The sequence below is a fragment of the Lissotriton helveticus genome, chromosome 8 (assembly GCF_964261635.1).
Source record: "Lissotriton helveticus chromosome 8, aLisHel1.1, whole genome shotgun sequence".
NCBI lineage: Eukaryota > Metazoa > Chordata > Amphibia > Caudata > Salamandridae > Lissotriton > Lissotriton helveticus.
Window position 1 is genome coordinate 1,110,690,723 of NC_136069.1, and position 16,609 is coordinate 1,110,707,331.

At 40.3% G+C, this 16,609-nt stretch overlaps 1 long non-coding RNA gene across 1 annotated transcript in view; it reads left to right on the forward strand.

Annotated features, from left to right (window-relative positions):
- LOC144771882 (uncharacterized) overlaps positions 1-16,609 on the forward strand; it is an 86,158-nt gene that overhangs the window by 1,049 nt on the left and 68,500 nt on the right. Inside the window, exon 2 of the long non-coding RNA XR_013599532.1 lies at positions 990-1,150. This is a non-coding gene — a long non-coding RNA (uncharacterized LOC144771882). The remainder of the gene's footprint in view (positions 1-989; positions 1,151-16,609) is intronic.

Sequence of the window (16,609 nt, forward strand, 5' to 3'; positions counted from 1 at the left end):
GGCGCAATTCCTAAACCTCGGAATGGAGGCAAACCATCTCCTTCCATAGCCTCCAAGAAACGTCTCAAAAAGGACCCTCCTTCTCCTGACAACGCAGCTTCCTCTTCATCCATGGACCTTATTCTGGACGAATTAAGAGCCCTCAAGCCATTCATGGAGGCTACCACTAAAAATATGCAGGCCATGCAGGACAAATGGACCTCCCTGGACTCCCTAGTCTCCGTCCTGGAACAAACTACGGATTCTCTTCCATCCTCCTGTTCTCACATCTCTACTCTGGAGGCTGAGGTTCGCCTACTTAAGAATCAAACAGAGCATTTGGAAAACAGAAATCGAAGGAACAACCTTCGCCTGTACGGTCTTCCTGAACTTACAGAATGGTCCAATCCTACTGCGTTCTTTCAGTCCTTTCTCCCAAAGATTCTGGACGCTCCAGCCTTAACCTCTATCAATATTCAGAGGGCTCACCGCCTTGGTCCTAAAATCTCCACTAAACCTAGAGGAGTCATCATGTTATTCCTTCAGTACATGGATCTTCTGCAGGTCCTCTCAGCCGCTAAACTCAAGAAGCAAATCCTGTGGGAAGGTCATCGTTTGTATTTATCTCAAGATGTCTCCAAGGCCACTGCGGATAGACGAAAAAGGTTCCTATACTTGCGACCACAGCTCAGAGCACTCAATGCTCGTTATGGCCTTCTCCACCCCTGCCTGTTTAAGGTTACATACAAAGACAAAACCACCACATTTGAAGATCCGGCTGTCCTGCAGGAGTTCCTCCGTCATCTTGGTCCTGATGTCATGGATGTTTCCAGACCGGTTTAACTCGCTCTGTGGACTCATTAATATTGTTGAATTTGTTGTTCTATACTTGTAGTATTTTTGTTCTATTGTTGTCACTTTTCCTCTCTCTCTTCCACCTTTGTTTAGCATCTTCCTTTTTCATGTTTCTTCCATAACTCATCCACTTACCTCTTTCTTCTTATTTACAGGTGTTTTCCTATCTTGTGCCACCCTCGACGTTTCCTCTTGTTACTGTATGCTGCCTTTGGATCTATGCCATTCGAGGTCTGGTGTTCGCTCTAGATGTTGTCGCCGTCTTTTTCGGTTTGACGCCATCACCCCTGTTCTCGTTTGCGTTTTCCGTTCGTAAGTAAGTATGTCTTTCAGTCGTTCGTTTTGGACTTGTACTGTCTTCTTGATACTTTTTGTTTCTGTCCTTTTTCTTCCTACATCTCTACTGTCTCTTTTAACTTTTCAATTTCATCAGTCTTTCCCTTTCTTCTCTTTTCTTTCGTGTATAACCTCCTTCACCCTATCTTCTTCCACCCTTAAGACTATCGGTGCAGTATTCTCCTACCATACTCCCTTTTTCTATCTCCTTCTTCTTTCTTTTTTTCTTTCTTTTCATTCCATTTCTTTCCTCCTTCCTTTCTTTCTCTTCTTCCATCCTCTTTTCCTTATCACTATGTTTGCATTTTTCTCAATTCTCTCAGTTTATTTCTATGCATTAATGAGCATGTTGCTGTTAGTTGTTTTTCTTTGCTATTCCATTCCGTGTAACAACATGGAACGTTAAGGGATTACATAATCCCATTAAAAGGCAAAGTGTTCTATCACACTTTGCAAGACTCAAGACTGATGTTGCCCTCCTTCAGGAGACTCATCTCTCTGAGGTAGAAGCTCTGAAGCTCAAGCGTTGTTGGGTGGGTCATGTTATTTGCTCTCCCACGGTAACCAGGAAGAATGGTGTTGTGATTTTGTTGCATAAAAAGTTAAACGTTTCTTCAATTTCTCACGAATGTGATGTTGATGGCCGTTGGGTTATTGTTACATTGCTTATAGATAATATTCCTCTCACCCTTTTTAATGTGTGCGCTCCTACTGGGATCGACAGGTCCTTTTGGCCCTCTATCTCTACTGAGTTGTCCTCCCTTTCTGGGGATTACATACTTCTCGGGGGAGATTGTAACCAAGTTGTTGACCCCTTCCTTGACCGACATTCAAAAGTCAAATTTGTCCCCTCTAGGATGCACACTCAATTTGTAATAGCTTTTCACTCCAATGCTTTAGTAGATATTTGGAGACTGTGTAATCCTAACCTTAGAGAGTACAGTTTTTTCTCCCCTCCACATCAATCCCAATCCCGTATTGACCATATCTTCCTTAGCAAATCCTTGCCCCAACACGCTATTCGATCTGAAATTGGCTCCATTCTACTCTCCGACCATGCTCCGGTTTTTGTGGACCTTGACTTACTTCCATTTTCTCCTCACTCTGACAGATGGCGTTTCAACAATGCTCTGCTTTTAGAACCCACTTTTTGTTCTGAATTTATTGCCTTTGCCAATGAATTTTTCCTACTCAATCATACCCCTGATTCCTCTTTTGTTATGGTTTGGGACTCTTTAGAGGTTTTATTATCAATTTTGTGGCCCGGTGGAAGAAACTCAGAGAGGCCAAGTCAGATCAAATTTTAGCTGACATTTAAACGTTAGAACTTGCCTATCACGCTTCTAAATCTGAGACCTCCCTTAAGAAACTTATTGATGCAAAAATCTCATTCAATAGGTTCACAACCGACGCTGCCTCTAATCTTTTGCTAAAATGTAATTCCCGATATTATGGAGGTAAGAATACAATGGGGAAACTCCTGGCCAACTACTTAAAAATAAGAAAGGAACGTACAAAGTTTGAATCCATTAAGACTTCTTCTGGAGAATCTAGATTTAAGGATAAAGAAATTCCTACTGAGTTTGTCAAATTTTATGACAATCTCTATACTCCCGAACGAGTCCCGGAGTCTGCAGATCTTCTTTCTTACTTTCATTCTTTTCCCTCTCCTCCGGTTTCCCATGTTGATTTTAATTCCCTGGAACGAGACATTTCACTTTCGGAAATCTCCCATGCTGTTTCTAAATTACGGCACGGTAAGTCTCCAGGCCCTGACGGCTTCACTCTCGAATTTTATAGCCACTTCGCCTCTCTCCTTCTTCCTAAACTTTTACTCTTATTTCAATCCTTCCTTGGAGCGGGTTCTTCAAGCGGTTCTTTCCAGCAGGCTTTAATTTGTTTGATTCCCAAGGAGGATAAGGATCATTCTTTATGCAAGAATTACAGACCAATATCCCTGGTCAATACTGATTATAAAATTCTAGCTAAGATATTAGCATTACGCATAGATCCCCTCTTACTAGATCTGGTTGGCCCTGAACAATCGGGTTTTGTCAAGGGGCGTCTCTCCTCCGACAATTCGCGTGTCTTCCTTAACATACTTAGCAAGGCTTCCTCTCTGGCTCTCCCTTTCGCGGCTATCTCTTTAGACGCAGAGAAAGCCTTTGACAGGATTGGGTGGGATTTTATGTTTCAGGCTTTGCGTTGGATCGGCATCCCTTCCAAATTAATTTCTATTGTTTCCTTACTTTATTCTAATCCTCAGGCTTCTATTTTTGTCAATGGGATGTCCTCGGACTACTTCTCTTTAAATAGGGGAGTTCGAAAGGGTTGTCCTTTGTCCCCCTTGCTTTTTGTTTTAGCTTTGGAGCCTTTCCTTACTAAAATCCGTCTGGATGACAGTATATCCGGTTTCCAATTTGGTTCTCGCCAGGTTAAACTTTCGGTTTATGCTGATGATAATCTTTTTTATTGTTCTGATCCTGTCTCCTCTATTCCTTCTTTTCTTCAGCAGGTTTCTTTCTTTTCTGCAGTATCTGGTTATCGCCTAAACGCCGATAAATGCGAAATTCTCCCTTTAAACCCTCTCTGCCAGAAGCATCTTTTTTCTCACACAGGTTTCTCATGGCAGCCATCTAAAATCAAATATCTTGGTGTTTGGTTTGCCCCTCTCTTATCTGATACTCTCAAACTAAACTTCGATTATATTTCCAAGAAAATGGATACGGCTATCACACGTTGGAACCCACTCTTTCTGTCCTGGTGGGGTCGGCTCAATTCTATTAAGATGATGTTATCTCCCCTTCTTCTTTATACTATCTCCATGCTTCCTCTGCACATTCCACTTTTTTTTTTCAAAAAGATTGATTCTTTATTACTGAAATTTTTGTGGAACGGTAAATGCCCTCGGATAGCTCTTGCCTCCTTACGTAAGGACAAGGCCCATTCTGGAGTACGCTTTCCTGACTTTAGAGAGTATCATCGAGCCTTCTCTTTGAAACAATCAACCCGCTGGTTTTCTTCTGACCTTCCTCATTATCCTCCTGTCTGGTTGAGTATGTAATCTTCCTTTATTTCCCCTTTCACCTTTCGAGAATTCTTGTCCTTTACATCTTCTTCACTTTGTCTTCGTACACCTGTTATTTCTCATTCTCTCAATCTTCTTCTACCCTACTTAACTTCATCTTACCCCTCCCTCCTTTCCATCCATGAACAACCAATCTGGAACAATTCACTTCTCAAAATTCGCAATTGCACCATCTTTTGGAAGACCTGGTACTCTCGAGGATTATGTTGGATCTCTTAACTGGTTTCTAATGATACTCCTCTGTCCTTTCAGGACCTTCAATCCTCTTTCTCACTGCCCTATTTGGCTCAATCACAATACGCTGCTCTTTACCCAGTCCTGATCTTATATCTTCGTTCCTTATCATCTTCTAATGATATTCCTTTGGAATGCAAATCCACTTCTTTATTATTGGAGGTCTCTCCTTCTGCCTCTGCTCTTCATAATTCTTTCCGTTATACTAATGATAGACTAAAATCTAAAATCGAGACTGCTTGGGAATCGGACCTTTCTCAGGATTGGCCGGTGCTTTTTTGGGATAAAATATGGACTAAACTTCATAAGACCTCTAGAGCTGCTAATACTACCCAAACTTTATACTTCGTTTATAATAGAACTTTATTTACCCCTCTTACTTTATCCCGTTTTTCATCAGATACTCCCTCTACTTGTTGGTCATGCTCCTGTCCCTCTGCAGATCTCAAACACATGTTGTTTGAATGTCCTCCCATTTCCAAGTCTGGCAGCTAATTTGGAAGCAAATACAAAAGATTTTCAAGTTTCAGGTTCCCTTCTCCCCTTCACAAGTTTTTCTAGGTTCCCTATCACCGGAACTTCCTCAGTCCCCTCGTCACTACCTATTACTTGACCCTTTAATTGCTGTGGCTTTCCATACCATTACTTCTAACTGGAAGCAAGCTGCAAATGTCTCCTACCAATCTTGGTGGAATGCGGTCTGCTTTCATCACCGCCAAAATACCAATTAAGTGTCCCCCATCTCCCTGGCAATTAAACGTGACCTGACCTGGCTTCCTTTGGTAACATATCTTTCTTCCTCTGCTCCAGTACATGCCTCTCCAGACTCTAGTACAGTTGAGGTATGCAAACCCCCCATGATTTTCTTATTGCCTTTTTGCTATGATTTTAAATGTTATTATACTGTACTGTAACTTTCATTCGTATACATATGATATGTTCTTGAAATCCTCATCCTTGTTATATTCGCCTTTCATGAGAGTTTTTACTGTATTGCTTATTTCATTTATGTACTCATTTTAGCTACTACTTCCCCCTTTCCCTCCCTCCCCTCCCCTTCTTTATTTCTTCAATAAAATCAAACTTAAAAAGAAAAAAAAAAAAACATGGGATGCACGCTCCAAACCTGCTGTCGGGGGGGTCATATGGATGGAACCTTCTGCGGAGGGGGTAACTTAATGAATGTCTTTTTACATTTCGTTGCAGCCTACAGTTGTTGATGACAGCATGTAAGGGTGTCACTCTCAAAAAGAGAGATTCAGAGAATGACCAGAATGTCAGTCTACATTTTAATAAGATTTCTTTGTCAAGCTGGTCAGCAGTATCTGCACCTCAGTTTACATACAGTCTCCTTTTGGAAGCAGAATGTTATGGATAATGTTATTAGGCATCTACATTTTTTAACCTGACTTTGGTCTTGGTTTATGCATCTATGGCAATCTACTTCCTTTACATCAGAGTTAATGCAACATCAGACCATACCTCAGTTTTATATCCTATGCCTGGCACCTGCGGGCGCCCGAAAAGTCTCTCCTGATGGTTTAAATCATTACATACACCCACTTACAAATGGCAAAATGGGTAATCCTCCAGACTCCAGAAAGGTCAATGGACCTTTTCCATCGTGCTCAGAATGGGAACTCCTTGTGAAATAAAGTCATCAAAACATCATAGTCTTTTATAACTTACAGATGAGTCAATGATGAGAGGTTAAGATAGTTGTAAAGGATTTATTTGATCCATAAGGTTAGAGTCTCAAATATCTTTATTCAGTTTAGTAATTTACAGAAATAAAAGCAGGGATTAGAAATAAGCAATCGGTACATGTGTTCCATAAAGCAACTTAATAAACTAGCTAATAGACCTATTCTATACAAGAACCCAGAAAGAGTTCTGTTGGAATAGGGCAGGTAATAAAGGACAAACTTATCATGAAGAGCAGTTCTGGAAAACTCTGCTGAGTACCCCACAATTGCAGTAGCAATTTTTTTTAGAATAGCGATCTGTGCAGTGGTATTGATCACAAATTAATAAAGGAATCACTTCAAGATATCTAAAATGATTCAACTCTCCATGAAGAAGAGTCTTGGGTAGATGGGAAGTTCAGCAGCAAGACTACCAGGTGGGTAGAGGGAAGGTAGAGGTGTGGCATCTAACTAGCTAGGAACAATCGTTTTATAACATTTTAGTACATGTATCAGACTCTAGTACTCGAGGCTAGATTATGCCAATGCTCTTTTTCTCGGCCTTCCCGATTATCTGGTCCAGCGCCTTCAGGTGGTGCAGAACTCTGCTGCCCGGGCGATCTTTGGCTTAGGGAGACGAGCTCGAGCTTCCGGGCTGCTCCAGACGCTTCACTGGCTCCCCATTAGGAAGCGGATCCAGTTTAAATCCTTGACCCTGATGCATAAAGCTCTGCATGGATCAGGAGCGGGATATCTGCAGCGGAGATTGACTTTTTATCGTCCAGCTCGTTCCCTCCGCTCGGAAGCTCTTTGTAAAGCGGTGGTTCCACGGGTGAGGAAGGCCCGTGCGGGAGGGCGGTCTTTTGGCTGCAGAGCCCCCCAGCTTTGGAATCTGCTTCCATTTTCTCTCCGGAGTACTGCCAACCTGCTCCAGTTTAGGAGGGGCCTGAAGACCTGGCTTTTTAACTCCTAGTCTGTTTTAACTGCCTATTGTTTTTGCTTTGTTCTGTTGTCTGTTTTTAGCTGTGTTGTGTTATTTCATTATGAGTTGATGGTGGAAAGCGTCGGGACACTCCTTGTGAGTAGCTGTACGCTATACAAAAGCTTAATAACATAACATAACATAACATTTCTTTGAAACGCCTTAATTCGATATACAATCAGAACTGTTCGTAAGGTGGTGTCGGTCGCACGATGCATCTTCTTCCGATTTCCACAGTCAACACTCTAGTCATCTGGATTCAAACAGTATTCTTACATAATTGTTACATGAAGGAAGGTTCCCATGAGAACCCTCTTACCTAAGCTAAAGATGCATTGTGCGTTTCAATGGAGAAACAAAGGGTAGTCAGCAAATGTGAAAACCTATAGCAAGTTAATTTGAAGCAACATTTATAAGTCTACATCACCATCATTCTTTACAGTTTCAATACGTCTATTATTCTTAGTGGAAATGATTTAAAGTGGGTGAGAAGAACTAAATGAACATAATATTAAATTCAACACATTTCCAGGATGACATCAATGTTAGACTGTTGCATAGAATATTTTACTATGAGCAGAGGTAAAAAAGAAAGCCTCAGCCTAGTTGTTGGAAAGGTTAAATTAGTTGCTTGGTGCAACGTGTTAAAAAAATTGAATTATAGATGAAGCATTTCTAATAAAATCTTTTGCATCTGCATATGTCACTCTACAATATATTTAGATTTTTATTCATTTGCAATTTGAGAGTCATTTCTAAATTAGGCATCTTATTTGCATTTAAACATGTCTTAAATTGCATTTCTATTAGAAGGAAATTTGTTGAATTCTAAATATGTGGACATTTCTCTCAGACTCCCCCTCTTGATGATGTATGTCATCACAATAATTGTTAGTTTCACCTCCACAACCGAATCTAAAATCCAGTTTCATCCTCAAATGCATCCCGTGTCTTCCTCTTCATCCCCCTTGTGTGTTGTAGTGTCTTCATATAGTTGTCATTCATTATTCCCCCTAGACCCATGTCCTTTTCAAAACTTCTTTGTTGATAAGCGTCATGTCTTTTACGTAGTATATATCTACAGGCCAAATATAGGATATGTAGGAATTTCAGGCGTAATCCGACAATTAGTATGGGCATTAATATTACTTTTAATATTCCCTTCCCAGCTGTTGAGAACCAATTGCCAATTGTGTTTAAACCTTTCCTGGAATTTTCATACAGACTTGGGGTTTCCAATTTCTGTAGTTAATGTCTCAAATTTGATATATTTCCTGCAAACTGCTCTATTTTCCTACTCTCATATGAGATAAAAGAACATCAGTGTGTTATCTTCAGCATGAGACAACTCCCCCTTTTCTCGGCCAGAGAGATGTCTAATGCAAAATGATCTTGCAAAACCATAGACCGTCTAGCAATTAAGTCTTTATTAATTAGTAATAAAGCTCCAGATTTACTAGTTGCCATTTTGCCCACTAATGTGGCCAGTTTTTTGATCTTTTTAAAATGATCGCCACAGGTGGTATCACTACTCCAAATATATCTCCAGTTAATGAGGCTCCTCCCCCTGCACTCCAGGTTATGTCTATGAGGTGGTGTTGGAGTTAATGCTTCTATACTATTGACATGATACATTTTTGGAATAAGAATACCTAAATGGCATTTTGTCCACAAATGTAGTATACCCCAGGAATAACATTCTCAGCGCCCTGTAATATTTGCCAAGTTCCCCCCAAATAAATCAAAGGTGTGGTAACAACGGCTCATTCCTACATGTCTTGTTCACTTTTGTGTTAGTCTCTTATAAAAGCAAATCTTTCCTTTATGTTAGGTGTCTAATCTAAGTTTTGGATTTGTTAATTTTCTTCTAAATCATTTTCCTCTTTTTTCTATACATATTCTAATATATCTTCTGTATAATCAGTTTTTTCATGTTCATGTATCTTTCTTCCAACATCATGATACATGCCTTTTGTTCGGGATGCATCAGACAAGTTAAATTTCTTTTGTAAGCTTCGACAGTGTTTACTGGTAAATGGGGGAAGAAATAATACCAAGCTGTGACCATTGTTTTTCTTTGCAGGTGTAAATTCATACTTTCGCTCAGAGGTACTTTTGACAGCACTGAATCATAATTGGAATAAAAAAATTGAAATGTTCCCCCTATAAGCTAATGATAGCAAAATGCTACATGAGATTACATAAGATAGGGGTAGGTGATAGAAGGTGCCTTCCTCTGAAACTGAAGATGGCAAATGTGCACAAACATAGAAATCCTTAATATCTAAAGCAGTTGTGTATTCTTGCATTAACCTAGAATAAACATTAGTAGAGTAAACTCCTTTAAAATTTCTAAAGTGTTTAGTAAAGGGGTTGTTTCTGAAATTCTGTGCATAATCATTAGTAATGTGAACTCTAGGGGGGTCATAAGGATGGTGCCTATCGGGTATTGGGACCGCCCGCCATGAGGGCGGGGGTCCCATGGGGGGTATTAGGATGCGCCCACCACTGTGGCGGGTGCATCCTGCATTTTTAGCATTGTGGCGGACGGTGCTCTCAGCACCGCCCGCAACAATGCTAAAAATGCACGTATGCATTTGCATAAACAAAGCGGCATGCACCACGCGGTGCCTGCCACTTTGTTTATGCAAATGCAGGGGGGTACCACAGGTACCCCCCGTGTGCACCCCTCACCTCTCCTTCACTCTGGGGGCCGCAGGGGGCCCCCAAAGTGAAGACCGCATGCCTTTTCGTGGCAGCATCGCCGCCACGGAAAGGCATCTAAGAAAGCCCATGCTAATATGGCTAACGGTGTCTATTAGACACCGCCACCATATTAGACCTTTTCTGCCCCGGTCATAAGGAGACCGGGGCGGAAAAGCGGCAGACGGTCTATCTGTCCGCCGCGGTCCCCTCTGCCATACTAATATGGCGGGGGGTCATTTAGGTGTGGATGGCGGGCGTATTGCCCCTGCCAGGCCGGCGGTGGCTACCACCAGCCTGGCGGGGGCAATATGCCCGCCATCCTAATGGGCCCCTAGGTGTTTCAGGTTCAGGGGTCAAATAGACCACTATTATTACTATAGATATCATGATAACTGTTACAATGAAAACCACACACATAATGTATATAAAATGCCTTCTAATGCAACACATGTCTGTGAGTCAATAATTTCAATTAGTTGTTCCTTTTTCCTTTTCTTTTTTTTCTTCTTTTCTTCTGAACAGGTTCGTGTGGACAATCCTTAACCCTACTCCGTGTTCTTCTAAAAAGTTATCCATATTATTCTGTAACTTTCTTCCCAGACCCAGGTTTGTCTTCTGTAAAACAAATAACTAAAATAACAACCATCTAATAGACATAGTTCAATGTTTGATCTTGTATCGTTGAACTCTTTTCTTGATTTTTATTAAACTATTTCCCAAATGTTGTTTTTATTTTATTTTCAGGGTTGTTCTAGCAATTGAGGATTTTCCTTCATATGTCTTCCACATTCACATTCAATGCTGGGTTCATGTAATATGACCAATCAGGAACTGAATATCTTCTGCAAAGAATTTGAGTTCTCTTAGGTCTTCTCAACACCTGATGATTTGAGTCAGGCAAATTGTTATCCTCTGTTCACTTTCTTCAGGCACTCTTTCTGGAATAAAGGTAATAAATGAACATTCTTTTATTTCCTTTTCACATGAACTTCTTAGCCATTCAGCTTGTCGACACTGTCTCTTAGCTTCAGAGCTTCTTTCTTCATCGACATTTTGCTCTACTCCAAATTCAGTTTTAGCCTCCATAATTCCTTCACTTAAGATTTTGATCAAACTTCGCAATATTTCAGAAACTTGTACTTGTCTTCTGTGTTCACCCCTTACTCCTTTTTGCACCTCTACTTCTTCTGCTGCTTGTTCTTGTGCCTTCTCTCTTGCAGGTGCCATAGGTCGGTCTGGTCTCTACACTGGTGGTGCAACCGCTAGTGCTCTTCTTTCAGGATCACAGACCATGGATCCTTGTTCTGGATTGCTCACTCTCTGGGTGTGTGAGGCATGAAGCCAGTTTGAGACTTCGGCACATTTAACAGCTGTGTTTGTCGTAAGCGGAATTTGATAGGGGCCTTTCCATCAGGGTTCAAACCAGATCCTCTGAACGTGCTTCTTGATGATGACCTAATCTCCACGATTGATGTTGTGGCACTGTTCGTGATGGGGATATGATGTAGCAGCTGATACCTGAGGAGAAACAGAACAAACCACTTCAGCAAGGGCTTCACAGTAGTCCATAATCATATCAACAGTGATGTTCACCAAGGCATTAGTTGGAACAGCACTTAACCTCATGGCTCTCCCTATGAGGATTTCATGATGAGATAACCCAGTCCTTCTATCTTGATTACACCGGACACTCAACAGATCCAAAGACAATGCATCTGGCCATTTCAATGATGTAGAATGCACAAACATTCACCAATCTAGACATTATTATTCCATTAATTTCCTCAACTATGCCTGATGTTTCTGGTCTATACCTGCAGTGTAATTTTTGTTCAATCTGTAAAGCAGCACGTAGCATATTCATCACTTCATCCCATTTATTCATCACAGATAGAGGAACGTGCTTCAACAATTGATGAAGTGAGTTCCTCTATCTGACTGAAGAAGGACTGACATTCTGAACCTAGGAATGATTTCATGGAGTAACAGTTTAGCTACAGTGAGAATGTCATTTCTCCTCATTGGTTAGGCTTCCACCCATCGGGAAAATACAATTATAATCACAAGGATATATCTCAGCTTGTTTTGGACAGGCATCTCAATAAAATCCATTTGTAACCTATTAAAAGGACAACTTGATTTCACTAGGTGTGTGCTTCTGACTGGTGTCCTTTTCTCTACATTCAGTTGTTGGCATGTAACACATCTCCTGCGATTTTCCTCAGCAATTATGCGGAATCTTGGATTAAACCAACTTTATCTGAAAAACCTTACCATTGCATCTCTCCCCAAGTGTGTGTACACATGATAGTATCTGGTCATTGGAAAAAAACAAGCTGTCTGGCAACACTGGTCTCCTAATCTTCCGACATCCAAATGTCATTTGCATTATTGGTACCAACTGCCATGATCTTTCCATTTTGTTCAGTTTCTGTTACTGTTTCTTGTACTCCTTTCAATTCTTCTCAAGTGTCAAATATTTCCATATTTTTTGCAAAAGCACATTCTTCATCAGTTCTGCAGGGGAAAACAATCTTTTACTGTGAAACCTCCATTGATTTTGCACACTAAGAAGGCAAAATACCTAGCTACTGAATCTATCACCAATGGCAACATATCCACTAACTGTGTGATGTCCTGTGACACTTTACAAATGCAATCTCTTTAGACAGCTGTAATGCTTCCAACAGATTCTTTGCATGTTGCCCATTTCTGATGGGCAATCCTCAAAAAGTCCCAAAACTTCTTTGCATGAATAATTGCTCAAAGGCATGAACTACACCAAAGCCATACTGGCTATCTGTAAAGATGATGACTTTCAATTGTGCAGATAAACCGCAAGCTTGTGTAAGAGCAATTAGCTCTGCAACTTGTGCAGAAAAGACAGATTGAAGCCAGGAGGCTTAAACCACATTGTTTATAGTGCACAGGGCATATGCCGCTCTCAATGTGCCATCCTTACTTCGTAGGAATGAAACAAATAGGACATAATCAGGCTCAACCAGTGGTTCTTCCTTACTGTCAGACCGTAGGCTTTGTACTTAGATGAGTGACATTTAGGCAGTCATGATCAAAATCATCATCCTTGTTTTCTTGATCAATTTCAGGCAAAAGAGTAGAAACATTCAACACATTACAGCGTCTAATGGTGACATTTGTGGGTGCAAGGAGACTTTGCTCATATTTACTGAGTCCATTATGAATCACATTCTGTGCTTTCGTTCTGGTAAGCAAAAGTACAACAGAATGAGGAACCATCACAATCAATGTTTTCACTCTTTTCTATACTTACACTGCCGTGGCAACCGCCTTCAGGCAGCTGGGGAGTCCAGAGGCTACAGGGTCAAGGGATGTCGAAAAAATAAGCCTCAGGTCTTAGGGCTCATCCATGCATTTGTGTTAATACTGAAAGTGTACACCCATCTCTTTAACTGCAAAACAGATCAAACTATTTGGTATCATCTGCCATTCCTAGAGCTGTGGCATGACACAATTTATCTTTCTGTTCCAGGAAGGCTTTGGTACTTTTTTTTTATCCCAAATGATTGGGTCTGACACATCTTGATGTGTTAACCTCAGGAGAGGTTTTCCTGTCAGGGAAAAATTTGGTATCCATTGTTGACAGTAACCCCAAATTCCAAAAAACATTATGAGCACTCTCTGTGTTCATGGTGGATTCATCTGTAAGATGGCTTCCACACGTTGTGGTGACACCTTTCTGGCTCCTTTCGTAATAATGTGTCCCAGATAGTGAGCTTCGTTTTTGACAGTACTGCAGTTTACCTGGAGACATGTTGTGTCCATCCTCTGCCAAGTGATTCAATAATGCGATGGTGGCATTTTTACAAGCTTCTCATGACTTTGGGGCTATCAATAAATCATCTATGTACTGTAAAAGTCCAGAATCCCTGGGCATTTGCTAAGATTCAAGATTTTGCTTTAAGATCTGACTAAAAATGGAAGGACTCTCAGTTTACCCTTGAGGACACCACACCATTGTTCTCTGTTGGAAAAAAAATCTGAACAAAATTGGCTATCTTCATGCAAAGACATTGAAAAGAAAGCCTGACACAAATTAATGACTGTAAACCATTCTGCAGTACATACAATTTGGAAAAGAACAGTAGCAGAATTTGGCACAACAGGGCAACAAGGCACCATAATCTCATTCATGTTTTGCAGATCTTGTAATATTCTAGATTGCCCATTGGGATTCTAAATTCCTATCATTGGAGAATTACATGGGCTACCAATTCATTCTTTCAATATTCCCTTTTGAAGCATATCTTCAATTTCAGGATGTATCCCATCAAATGTTACGGTGGATAATGGATTAGGCGGTGTTTTTTTGAAGACTGTATTTGGCTTTATTTGGATATGGACTGGTTCTACCCCTTTTATAAGTCTGGCTTATTTTCCTGTAAAATCACAAACCTCAGTATTCACTGTCATTCTGAGATCCTCTGGCAGTTCAGCAATTGTCAACATGGTAAACATTGCTACATCAGTGTGTTGTTTCATTAATTTGAAATCAACGTCCTCATCATGAGTTTGAAATGCAAAACTATCCAGTGCACAATAAATTGTACAATTCAATTTGCACAATAAGTCCCTTCCTGATAGGTTCATAATAAGAACTGGAATGGAATCACAAACAACAAATTGGTGTTTTTCTTCAAAGTTTACTATCCTGACTGGAACATCTTCTGAAATATGATTTGACATTTGTTTATTTGTAATACTAACAGCTTGGATTGTTCTTCCCAAGAGAGGTAAGTCTGGATCTTCCACTGTTCTAACTATGGATCTGGTGGGTCCTGTATCGATCAAGAACAATACATCTTGACCATAAACATTTGCATCTATGTATGGGCCACTTTGTTCTATCTCTAGGAAAGCACTAAGTACACAGTCCTCTTCCTCCATCAGGCACAATCATTGCGAATTTTCAGAGGCAAACTCATCCATTTCAAACAAAGGAAATTGTCCTCACACATCCTGATTTAAGTTCTGATCTTGTGGCATGACAGTTTGCCTTTGATTCAGGTTTGATTTTGGTAACTGATTTTTATTCATTCAGGGATTTGGCGTTTGACCTGGCATAATAGGAGTCATTTGAGTGTGACCATGCATTTGATTTTGAAACAGTCGTATTTGCATTCTTTGACCTGTCATTACCCGTATATTTGGGTCTGCCCTGCTATATTTTCAGGGTTAAATAAATATTCCTGCTTCCAATGCCCCACCCTATTGCAAATGTGACAAGCAGTAACTTTCTTCAAAGCAACAATATTGGTTCCAGATCCTATACCTGTAGGAACACCTCTTGCCCATCCCTGAGACACTCGCATTCCTGGATTTGTCACAAATGCTGCTTGTGGAAGAACAACTCCCTGCATCATACCCTGACCTCCAGCCATCAATGGAACTTTAAATCCTTTTGTGAGCCAGCTTTGTCTATACTAGCATGAATTTTTCCTTAGTTCTTCTCTCCTTTGTATCTAATTCATTACGGTAATATTTTCCATATCGTATGATTTTATCTAGCAATTATGACTGCCAAATTACGACATTTTGTGTAATGTGTGAAGTTATCTCAGGCTTCAATCTCAGAACAAACTGTGACATGAAAATCTCCATATTTTTCTGTTCATGATATTCACTTCCACTATGCTTTTCTAAAACCTGCAACAACCTTTCATAGTATTTGTGAACAGTTTCTCTTGATTCTTGAATCATTCTTTTAATTTTCAACCAGTCTTTAGGAGGAATCTTCCCTTTCAGAAAAGATATTCCTGCCTTGTATTTCTCCATCACTAAAGGTGATGAAGCTCCTGTTCCCTTCTCTCTCTGGGGTAGAGTGATGCCTTAGGGTTTACTGTGACACAGCTAGGTCAGTGTAAATGGGGACCACAGTTATTGGTTGTCTCATTACTGATGCAGCAATTTGTAAAACCTTTAAAGGTTGTTCAGTTGGAGCTAGTTCTGACTGTACTGGTCAGTAGCCACAGTCTGACTCACACCAGTGCCTACCTCTCCCGGATCACTATAAGTCACAGGATGTGATCGGGATGACAGCATTTTTTCTAGTATCTCATCTCATGAATCAGTATGTTATTAAACCCCTTCTCGCTTGACTGCATCTTTATCCTTCTCCTGAACTTCTGATGTAAGAACTGGATACAACCTAGTTCCCTCAATAATGTCCTTCCTCCATCTACGCATTTGCCTATTTCTTCATTCCTCTGCCTGCTCTCTTCTGATATTTTTCCTTTTCTTTCTCTCTTGCAACTTCTTCCCATATTTTAAAGCTTCATATTACATAGGTTGAGGTGATGGCTTCATCTCATGCAATTTTCCCATCAAATGATTTAAAAGTCTTGTGATAAAAATTCCATACCCAGGGAACAACAATGCACACTCATCCTCAGTATTTCGCTTCTGTTCTTTCAACAACTAACAAAAATTCAATCCATGCAAAATTATCATTATGTAAGCTGGAGAGCCCTCAGGAGGCAGCTCCTTACCTTACCAAACAGGAATAGTAACATCTCCTTTCACAAATTTCTTAAAATCCTTTAAACATTTAATCTTGCAATTTAATTGAACAAATAATTCATGAAACCAAATGTTTTGATTTTGTTCCATATATGTACATTTTAATGACCAATCCAATAGCATTTAGCAAATTTCAGTAGCCGTTGATCCAATCCACGATCCAAACTCAAACCCACAAAGTCCAAT